Source organism: Triticum dicoccoides, chromosome 3A (genome assembly GCF_002162155.2).
Source record: "Triticum dicoccoides isolate Atlit2015 ecotype Zavitan chromosome 3A, WEW_v2.0, whole genome shotgun sequence".
Taxonomy (NCBI): domain Eukaryota; kingdom Viridiplantae; phylum Streptophyta; class Magnoliopsida; order Poales; family Poaceae; genus Triticum; species Triticum dicoccoides.
The window spans coordinates 647936519-647949090 of record NC_041384.1 but is presented as its reverse complement, the minus strand read 5'-3'; positions in this window follow the sequence as shown (position 1 = coordinate 647949090).

Here is a 12572-nt window from a genome sequence, read left to right as displayed (position 1 = left end):
TTCAGTATAACTGAGGGTGAACCGGCCCCTCCTGGGCGGTTTACCCTCAGTGGTTATATCTTCAACACCGGGGGTCCTGCTCCTTTTCTAAAAATAACCACATCAATAGAATACAATTGCTAGACAGATTTATCTTTTTGCATAACCAGCAGGCACACCTCAAATTGCCCAAATTTAATCAAAGGGACATATATATTTCTCATGCTTACTTGCCATAGCCATTCTCATGCAGAAGCATGTTGGGCATATTACCTAGAAGGCACAGACAAGCATGAATTACGATAGTCTGGGTATATCAGGTTTTAATACTTTTGCATATAAGCATCTTACTACAGTAAAGTGTGCCTATAAGGTATAGGCATCTAGCTATGGATGTTTCCAGTATACCTGAATATTTTGCTTCCATCAGCATGTTTGAATGACGGAACATCTCCAGTTAACTATGCCAAGTCATCTTGAAAAATTACAGGAATCCTGAAGGTATAAAGTGGCAAGTCCACAGTGAGAAAATTCAGAAATACACTGGAAATACTAATGGATACTCATGGACAAAAGTTTTCTAGTCTAGGACGCCCACAATAAGATATCTAGAGTATATTAGTCATTGATATATTAGAACCTCGCATGATATTAGTCAATTATTAGCCTTTTAATTCCAGGATGTCTCCGTGGCAAAAGTATTACCATCTACTCCCTCCGTTCCTAAATATAAGTCTTTGGAGAAATTTCACTATGGGCCATATACGGAGCAAAATGAGTGAATCTATACTCTAAAATGCATCTAAATACATCCGTATGTGGTCTATAGTGAAATTTCTACAAAGACTTATATTTAGGAACAGAGGGAGTAAAATTCTTTCCATATGGTAATGCAAGGTCGGCCATTGCTCTACTTGTTCACGGATTTTAGACAAAAGCACACCATAGATGTTCCGGTTCTTAAAACAAAGCTCCTCCAGGTTGTGCGGATGCCTAAAAATATAGTAGTATAACAAACAATACATGCTCTGTTGAAATAGCGTTGTCTAATAGAGAAGCTCATGCGCATGACTGATCAAACTGACCATGGCATATTAGGGAAAGCACGCACCGTACCGGGCCAGGGTTTTCTCGTTCTTCAAGATCTGGGTGTTCTGGATCAGCCGATGTTGTGGCGGCGACACCTTGAAGGTCTTGGCAACGACCGCCTTGAACATCCGTACGGTGGCACCTAGGCCGGCCATGGACTTGGAGCCGCTGGTGCACCGGATCTGCCGCCGCGAGCTCGCCGCCAGCGTCGGTGTCGGCATCCCCTCTGCCCATTCCCTAGCCTCAGGGTTGATCCAGGTGCTCCGATCCGGCTTTGGGTGTGCGTGCTTCAGGCGACGATGTAGGGTGCATGTTGTTACAGAGCGATTGCGGCTGGGAGGAGTCGAGAAGTGCTTGCGAGGAGGATTCAACGGGACAGTTTCCCTTCTCAGCGGGGATTATTACGTAATTTTGGGGACGTGGGGCATCCCAAACAAATCTGTGTGGGATTTCGTCTGCCAGCGGTACACACCCATCAGATGGTTTGACTAAATTTGACGGTTGATTTGATCGACCCTGGCTGATCCGGTGGTGCTAATTTATCTAGGTACAATTAGTGGGGTGTCTATAAAAAAGAAAATGTTATCTCTTTATTTGTTTCTAGAAAACTCATTATTTGTTTCTAGAAAATCCGTTATTTGTTTCCTAAATTAAATTGCATTAATAAGAGATATCGGTTGATTTGGATAAATTAGGAAAGTTTAGCCCGTGTCTTTTTGCACGTTAGGAAAGTGCTGCTTTGCTAAAAAAATGAAGAGAAAAATAAACCAACGTGAAGAGTGGTGGTGGGAGGGAAGACGAAAAAAACCGGACGAAAAAAACCAGACGAAAGTGGTGGGACTATTCAACCAACTCGTCCATTAGGAGTAGAGATGTATACCTAATCAAGAATTGCTACTACGATATTTCTGAGATTATTACGCTTTAGAGATCTTACCAAGATATTTAAAAATACACATGGAGATATATACACTAGTTCACACGAGTGTCAAACTTAATCAATGAAAATCATGTATTTTTGTGTACTCTTATATTTTGTTCTCATTTGTGGGGATTGGTTTCAAATATCTTCTTTAGGAATGGTGTATAGAAAAGATAATTTCCATTACAAAAAATGTTCAATTTTAGCATAGTGCACACACATTCTTCAAGGATAGACACTACACTAACATAAATAATTTATTTATAAATATTGTCATCTAGTTTATTATCATAACTAAGTATCAAAAATACAAGTGCATATAATAAAATGTGATATAAATAGCTTTAAAATTTTAGTATAAATGATTTATTTATTTTGTGATTACCCAGACAAACTTTTTTTAGTTCAACTCTAATCTATACTAGATAGGAAGAGTGTCTTAGCGTCCATTATCTAGCTCACTGATTCTGTGATTGGTATTTTCAGGAGCACAAATTCTCAAGGAAATATGTAGGTGCACTAGTAATTATTCAACTACAATTATATCTTAAAGATAGAGGCAAGATCAAGCAAAACTAACATACATATCAATAATGTTTCAGTACGATACACGTTTAGCAACTAACATAATAATCAATAGTTGATAGTAGGTATAATGCTTTAGTATGACCAAAATCTTTATAAACGGCAGACCGCTCGGTCATTTATGCATTGAACACTAGAAATAAACTAGCAATGATTCAAGTAGTGGTGGTTGACGAATGTTCTAATATATGCATTTTTATCAAAACTAAGGTGTTATCAATGTTTATTTTACGGGCCCCCAAATCTTAAAAAACTACTAATATGAAATTACCTTGTATCTTGAATCTATAAGAACATGTTTTGGTACCCTTAGCCCCTCCGTCACCGCCCACCGGTATACTTGTGGATGCAACAAATAAAAATATTCTTACCTAGAAGTGAGTTAATTAAAGGGCTATCTGCTTCTCCAAAGGTGGTCTGTGTGCTGGCCATATTGCTCGCAGATACATTGTTCAGACCAATGGAAATACTCTAACTAAGCATCCATTAAACAACAATTTTGTACATGGTAAGCATATACTTAATATATGTAACACAATATTTATTGAACTAGGACAGGAAACACGGGCAAAATAACACACATATCAGAAGCACAAGTGAAATGAACTAAGCTGTCATTTCTTAAAAGTTTGGGGCTGCGACGCTTATGTGAAAAAGTTTCAGGCTGATAAGCTCGAACCCAAAGCAGATAAATGCATCTTCATAGGACACCCAAAACAGTTGGGTATACCTCCTGTCTCAGATCCGAAAGCAATAAGGGATTGTTTCAAGAATCGGGTCCTTTCTCGAGGAAAAGTTTCTCTCGAAAGAATTGAGTGGGAGGATGGTGGAGACTTGATGAGGTTATTGAACCGTCTCTTCAACTAGTGTGTGGCAGGGCATAGGAAGTTGTTCCTGTGGCACATACACCAATTGAAGTGGAAGCTTATGATAGTGATCATGAAACTTCAGATCAAGTCACTACCAAACCTCGTGGGATGACAAGGATGCGTACTACTTCAGAATGGTACGTGATCCTGTCTTGGAAGTTATGTTGCTAGACAACAATGAACCTACGAGCCATGGAGAAGCGATGGTGGGCCCGGATTCCGATAAATGGCTCGAGGCCATAAAATCCGAGAGAGGATCCATGTATGAAAACAAAGTGTAGACTTTGGCGGAACGGCTCGATGGTCGTAAGGCTATTGAGTACAGATGGATTTTAAAAGGAAGACGGACAATGATGGTAAGTATCACCATTAAGAAAGCTCGACTTGTCGTTAAGTTTTTTTCCGACAAGTTCAAGGAGTTGACTATGATGAGACTTTCTCACTCGTAGCGATGCTAAGAGTCTGTTGGAATTATATTAGCGATTACTGCGTTATTTATGAAATCTTGCAGATAGGATGTCAAAACATTGTTTCCTCGACGATTTTCTTGAGGAAAGGTTGTATGTGATACAACCGGAAGGTTTTGTCAATCCTGAAAGATGCTAATAAGTATGCAAAGCTCCAGCAATCCTTCTAAGGACTGGAGTAAGCATCTCGGAGTTGGAATGTACGCTTTGATGAGATGATCAAAGATTTTGGGTTTATACAAAGTTTATGAGAAACTTGTATTTCCAAAGAAGTGAGTGGGAGCACTATAGAATTTCTGATGAGTATATGTTGTTGACATACTATGGATCAGAAATGACGTAGAATTTCTGGAAAGCATATAGGGTTATTTGGAAAGTATTTTTCAATGGAAAGCCTGGATTAAGCTACTTGAACATTGAGCATCAAGATCTATAAGGATAGATCAAAACGCTTAATGGTACTTTCAAATGAGCACATACCTTGACATGATCTTGAAGGGGTTCAAGATGGATCAGTCAAAGAAGGAGTACTTGCCTGAGTTGTAAGGTATGAAGTTAAGACTTAAAGCTCGACCACGGCAGAAGAAAGAGAAAGGACGAATGTCGTCCCCTATGCTTTTGTCATAGGCTCTATACGGTATGCCATGCTAAGTACCGCACCTGATGTGTGCCTTGCCACATATCTGGCAAGAGGGTACAAAGGTAATCTAGGAGTAGATCACGAGATAGCGGTCTAAATTATCCTTAGAGGAATAAGGATATGTTTCTCGGTTATGGAGGTGATAAAGAGTTCGACGTAAAGAGTTACGTCGATGCAAGCTTAACACCTATCCGGATAGCTCTGAGTAGAGATATCGGATACGTATAATGCAGCAACAATTTAGAATAGCTCCAAGTGGAACAATTATTTGAAACGGCTCCAAATATAGCGTAGTAGCTGCATCTACAAGATGACATAGAGATTTGCGAAGTACCTACGGATCTGAAAGATTCAGACCCGTTGACTGAAACCTCTCTCACAAGCAAAACATGATCAAACCCAGAACTCATTGAGTCTTAATCACATGATGATGTGAACTAGTTTAGTGACACTAGTAAACTCTTTGGATGTTGGTCACATGGCGATGTGACCTGTGAGTGTTAATCACATGACGATGTGAACTAGATTATTGACTCTAGTGCAAGTGGGAGACTGTTGGAAATATGCCCTAGAGGCAATAATAAATTAGTTATTATTATATTTCCTTGTTCATGATAATCGTTTATTATCCATGCTAGAATTGTATTGATAGGAAACTCAGATACATGTGTGGATACATAGACAACACCATGTCCCTAGTAAGCCTCTAGTTGACTAGCTCGTTGATCAATAGATGGTTACGGTTTCCTGACCATGGACATTGGATGTCATTGATAACGGGATCACAGCATTAGGAGAATGATGTGATGCACAAAGACCCAATCCTAAGCCTAGCACAAAGATCGTGTAGTTCGTATGCTAAAGCTTTTCTAATGTCAAGTATCATTTCCTTAGACCATGAGATTGTGCAACTCCCGGATACCGTAGGAGTGCGTTGGGTGTGCCAAACGTCACAACGTAACTGGGTGGCTATAAACGTACACTACAGGTATCTCCGAAAGTGTCTGTTGGGTTGGCATGAATCGAGACTGGGATTTGTCACTCCGTGTAAACGGAGAGGTATCTCTGGGCCCACTCGGTAGGATATCATCATAATGTGCACAATGTGATCAAGGAGTTGATCACGGGATGATGTGTTACGAAACGAGTAAAGAGACTTGCCGGTAACGAGATTGAACAAGGTATCGGGATACCAACGATCGAATCTCGGGCAAGTATCGTACCGATAGACAAAGGGAATTGTATACGGGATTGATTAAGTCCTTGACATCGTGGTTCATCCGATGAGATCATCGTGGAACATGTGGGAGCCAACATGGGTATCCAGATCCTGCTAATGGTTATTGACCGGAGATTCATCTCGGTCATGTCTGCATGTCTCCCGAACCCGTAGGGTCTACACACTTAAGGTTCGGTGACGCTAGGGTTATAGAGATATTAGTATGCGGTAACCCGAAAGTTGTTTGGAGTCCCGGATGAGATCCCGGACGTCACGAGGAGTTCCGGAATGGTTCGGAGGTAAAGATTTATATATGGGAAGTCTTGTTTTGGTCGCCGGAAAAGTTTCGTGCATTATCGGTATTGTACCGGGAGTGCCGAAAGGGGTCCGGGGGTCCACCAAGGGGGTCCACCTGCCCCAGGGGGCCACATGGGCTGTAGGGGTGTGCGCCTTGGCATATATGGGCCAAGGGCACCAGCCCCAAGAGGCCCATGCGCCAAGAGATAAGGGAAAGAAAGAGTCCTAAAAGGGGAAGGCACCTCCTAGGTGCCTTGGGGAGGATGGACTCCTCCCTGGCCGCACCCTTCCTTGGAGGAAGGGCCAAGGCTGCGCCCCCCCCCCCTCCTCTCCCTTGGCCCTATATACAGTGGGGGGAAGGGAGGGCAGCCACAACTAAGCCCTGGCGCCTCCCTCTCCCTCCCATGACACATCTCCCTCCTCCCGCAGCGCTTGGCGAAGCCCTGTTGGAATCCCGCTACTTCCACCACCACGCCGTCGTGCTGCTGGATCTCCATCAACCTCTCCTCCCCCCTTGCTGGATCAAGAAGGAGGAGACGTCGCAGCTCCGTACGTGTGTTGAACGTGGAGGTGCCGTCCGTTCGGCGCTAGGATCATCGGTGATTTGGATCACGATGAGTAGGACTCCATCAACCCCGTTCTCTTGAACGCTTCCACTCGCGATCTACAAGGGTATGTAGATCCACTCCTCCCTCGTTGCTAGATGACTCCATAGATAGATCTTGGTGACACGTAGGAAAATTTTGAATTTATGCTACGTTCCCCAACAGCGGCATCATGAGCCAGGTCTATGCGTAGTTACTATGCACGAGTAGAACACAAAGTAGTTGTGGGCGTTGATTTTGTTCAATATGCTTACCGTTACTAGTCCAATCTTGATTCGGCGGCATTGTGGGATGAAGCGGCCCGGGCTAACCTTACACGTACTCTTACGTGAGACTGGTTCCACCGACTGACATGCACTAGTTGCATAAGGTGGCTAGCGGGTGTCTGTCTCTCCCACTTTAGTCGGATCGGATTCGATGAAAAGGGTCCTTATGAAGGGTAAATAGCAATTGGCATATCACATTGTGGTTTTGCGTAGGTAAGAAACGTTCTTGCTAGAAACCCATAGCAGCCACGTAAAACATGCAAACAACAATTAGAGGACGTCTAACTTGTTTTTGCAGGGTATGCTATGTGATGTGATATGGCCAAAAGGAATGTGATGAATGATATGTGATGTATGAGATTGATCATGTTCTTGTAATAGGAATCACGACTTGCATGTCGATGAGTATGACAACCGGCAGGAGCCATAGGAGTTGTCTTTATTTATTGTATGACATGCGTGTCATTGAACAACGCCATGTAATTACTTTACTTTATTGCTAACCGGTAGCCATAGTAGTAGAAGTAATAGTTGGCGAGCAACTTCATGGAGACACGACGAGGAGATCATGATGATGGAGATCATGGTGTCATGCCGGTGACAAGATGATCATGGAGGCCCAAGATGGAGATCAAAGGAGCTATATGATATTGGCCATATCATGTCACTGTTATTTGATTGCATGTGATGTTTATCATGTTTTTGCATCTTGTTTACTTAGAACGATGGTAGTAAATAAGATGATCCCTCATAATAATTTCAAGAAAGTGTTCCCCCTAACTGTGCACCGTTGCGACAGTTCGTTGTTTCGAAGCACCACGTGATGATCGGGTGTGATAGATTCTAACGTTCACATACAACGGGTGTAAGATAGATTTACACACGCGAAACACTTAGGTTGACTTGACGAGCCTAGCATGTACAGACATGGCCTCGGAACACAAGAGACCGAAAGGTCGAGCATGAGTCGTATGGTAGATACGATCAACATGAAGATGTTCACCGATGTTGACTAGTCCGTCTCACATGATGATCGGACACGGCCTAGTTGACTCGGAACATGTAATCACTTAGATGACTAGAGGGATGTCTATCTGAGTGGGAGTTCATAAGATGAACTTAATTATCCTGAACATAGTCAAAAGGTCTTCGCAAATTATGTCATAGCTCACGCTTTAGTTCTACTGTTTAGATATGTTCCTAGAGAAAATTTAGTTGAAAGTTGATAGTAGCAATTATGCAGACTAGGTCCGTAAACTGAGGATTGTCCTCATTGCTTCATAGAAGGCTTATGTCCTTAATGCACCGCTCAGTGTGCTGAACCTCGAACGTTGTCTGTGGATGTTGCGAACATCTGACATACACATTTTGATAACTACATGATAGTTCAGTTAAACGGCTTAGAGTTGAGGCACCGAAGACGTTTTTGAAACGTCGCGAAACATATGAGATGTTTCGAGGGCTGAAATTGGGATTTCAGGCTCGTGCCCACGTCAAGAGGTATAAGACCTCCGACGATTTTCTTAGCCTGCAAATAAGGGAGAAAAGCTCAATTGTTGAACTTGTGCTCAGATTGTCTGAGTACAACAATCGCTTGAATCGAGTGGGAGTTGATCTTCCAGATGAAATAGTGATGGTTCTCCGAAGTCATTACCACCAAGCTGCTAGAGCTTCGTGATGAACTATAATATATCAGGGACATATATGATGATCCTTAAGATATTCGCGATGTTTGACACCACAAAAGTAGAAATCAAAAAGGAGCATCAATTGTTGATGGTTTGTGAAACCACTAGTTTCAAGGAGGGCAAGGGCAAAAGGGATACTTCATGAAACGGCAAATCAGCTGCTGCTCTAGTGAAGAAACCCAAGGTTGAACCCAAACCCGAGACTAAGTGCTTCTGTAACAAGGGGAACAGCCACTGGAGCAGAATTACCCTAGATACTTGGTAGATGAGAAGGTTGTCGATGGAAGTATATTGGATATACATTATGTTAATGTGTACGTTACTAGTACTCCTAATAGCACCAGGGTATTAGATACCGGTTCGGTTGCTAAGTGTTAGTAACTCAAAATAAAAGCTACGGAATAAACGGAGACTAGCTAAAGGTGAGATGATGATATGTGTTAGAAGTATTTCCATGGTTGATCAAATATCGTACGCTCCCTCTACCATCAAGATTGGTGTTTGCGTTGAGCATAGACATGATTGGATTATGTCTATCGCAATACGGTTATTCATTTAAGGAGAGAGTAATGGTTACTCTGTTTATTTGAATAATACCTTCAATGGTCTTACACCTAAAATGAATGGTTTATTGAATCTCGATCGTAGTGATACACATGTTCATGCCAAAAGATAGTAATGATAGTACCACCTACTTGTGGCACTGCCACGTAAGTCATATCAGTATAAAACGCATGAAGAAGCTCCATGTTGATGGATCTTTGGGCTCACTCGTTTTTGAAAAGTTTGAGGCATGCGAACCATGTCTATTGGTGTATATGCATGAAGAAACTCCATGCAAATGGACCGTTTGGACTCACTAGATTTTGAATCGCTTGAGACATGCAAATCATGCCACATGGGCAAGATGACTGAAAGCCTCGTTTTCAGTAAAATGGAACTAGAAAGCAACTTGTTGGAAGTAATACATTTTGATGTGTGCAGTCCAATGAGTGCTGAGGCATGTAGTGGATATCATTATGTTCTTACTTCACAGATGATTTGAGTAGATATTGAGTATATTTACTTGATGAATCATGAGTCTGAATTATTGAAAGGTTCAAGTAATTTTCAGGGTGAAGTTGAAAGATCGTTGTGACAAGAGGATAAGATATCTATGATATGATCATAGAGATGAATATCTGAATTACGAGTTTGGCATAAAATTAAGACATTGTGGAAATTGTTTCACAACTAATACAGCCTGGAACACCATAGTGTGATAGTGTGTCCGAACATCATAACTGCACCCTATTGGATATGATGCATACCATGATGTCTCTTATCGAATTACCACGATAGTTTATGGGTTAGGCATTAGAGACAACCACATTCACTTTAAATAGGGAACCACGTAATTCCGATGAGATGACACCGTATGAACTATGGTTTAGAGAAACCTAAGCTGTCATTTCTTAAAAGTTTGGGGTTGCGACGCTTATGTGAAAAAGTTTCAGGCTGATAAGCTCGAACCCAAAGCGGATAAATGCATCTTCATAGGACACCCAAAACAGTTGGGTATACCTCCTGTCTCAGATCTGAAAGCAATAAGGGATTGTTTCAAGAATCGGGTCCTTTCTCGAGGAAAAGTTTCTCTCGAAAGAATTGAGTGGGAGGATGGTGGAGACTTGATGAGGTTATTGAACCGTCTCTTCAACTAGTGTGTGGCAGGGCACAGGAAGTTGTTCCTGTGGCACCTACACCAATTGAAGTGGAAGCTTATGATAGTGATCATGAAACTTCAGATCAAGTCACTACCAAACCTCGTGGGATGACAAGGATGTGTACTACTTCAGAGTGGTACGTGATCCTGTCTTGGAAGTTATGTTGCTAGACAACAATGAACCTACGAGCCATGGAGAAGCGATGGTGGGCCCGGATTTCGATAAATGGCTCGAGGCCATAAAATCCGAGAGAGGATCCATGTATGAAACAAAGTGTAGACTTTGGCGGAACGGCTCGATGGTCGTAAGGCTATTGAGTACAGATGGATTTTAAAAGGAAGACGGACAATGATGGTAAGTATCACCATTAAGAAAGCTCGACTTGTCGTTAAGTTTTTTTCCAACAAGTTCAAGGATTTGACTATGATGAGACTTTCTCACTCGTAGCGATGCTAAGAGTCTGTTGGAATTATACTAGCGATTACTGCATTGTTTATGAAATCTTGCAGATAGGATGTCAAAACATTGTTTCCTCGACGATTTTCTTGAGGAAAGGTTGTATGTGATACAACCGGAAGGTTTTGTCAATCCTGAAAGATGCTAATAAGTATGCAAAGCTCCACCAATCCTTCTAAGGACTGGAGTAAGCATCTCGGAGTTGGAATGTACGCTTTGATGAGATGATCAAAGATTTTGGGTTTATACAAAGTTTATGAGAAACTTGTATTTCCAAAGAAGTGAGTGGGAGCACTATAGAATTTCTGATGAGTATATGTTGTTGACATATTATGGATCAGAAATGACGTAGAATTTCTGGAAAGCATATAGGGTTATTTGGAAAGTGTTTTTCAATGGAAAGCCTGGATTAAGCTACTTGAACATTGAGCATCAAGATCTATAAGGATAGATCAAAACGCTTAATGGTACTTTCAAATGAGCACATACCTTGACATGATCTTGAAGGGGTTCAAGACGGATCAGTCAAAGAAGGAGTACTTGCCTGAGTTGTAAGGTATGAAGTTAAGACTTAAAGCTCGACCACGGTAGAAGAAAGAGAAAGGACGAATGTCGTCCCCTATGCTTTTGTCATAGGCTCTATACGGTATGCCATGCTAAGTACCGCACCTGATGTGTGCCTTGCCACATATCTGGCAAGAGGGTACAAAGGTAATCTAGAAGTAGATCACGAGATAGCGGTCTAAATTATCCTTAGAGGAATAAGGATATGTTTCTCGGTTATGGAGGTGATAAAGAGTTCGACGTAAAGAGTTACGTCGATGCACGCTTAACACCTATCCGGATAGCTCTGAGTAGAGATACCGGATACGTATAATGGAGAAACAATTTAGAATAGCTCCAAGTGGAACAGTTATTTGAAATGGCTCCAAATATAGCATAGTAGCTGCATCTACAAGATGACATAGAGATTTGCGAAGTACATACGGATCTGAAAGATTCAGACCCGTTGACTAAAACCTCTCTCACAAGCAAAACATGATCAAACCCAGAACTCATTGAGTCTTAATCACATGATTATGTGAACTAGTTTAGTGACACTAGTAAACTCTTTGGATGTTGGTCACATGGCGATGTGACCTGTGAGTGTTAATCACATGACGATGTGAACTAGATTATTGACTCTAGTGCAAGTGGGAGACTGTTGGAAATATGCCCTAGAGGCAATAATAAATTATTTATTATTATATTTCCTTGTTCATGATAATCGTTTATTATCCATGCAAGAATTGTATTGATAGGAAACTCAGATACATGTGTGGATACATAGACAACACCATGTCCCTAGTAAGCCTCTAGTTGACTAGCTCGTTGATCAATAGATGGTTACGGTTTCCTGACCATGGACATTGGATGTCATTGATAACGGGATCACAGCATTAGGAGAATGATGTGATGGACAAAGACCCAATCCTAAGCCTAGCACAAAGATCGTGTAGTTCGTATGCTAAAGCTTTTCTAATGTCAAGTATCATTTCCTTAGACCATGAGATTGTGCAACTCCCGGATACCGTAGGAGTGCTTTGGGTGTGCCAAACGTCACAACGTAACTGGGTGGCTATAAACGTACACTACAGGTATCTCCGAAAGTGTCTGTTAGGTTGGCACGAATCGAGACTGGGATTTGTCACTCCGTGTAAACGGAGAGGTATCTCTGGGCCCACTCGGTAGGACATCATTATATTGTGCACAATGTGATCAAGGAGTTGATCACGGGATGATGTGTT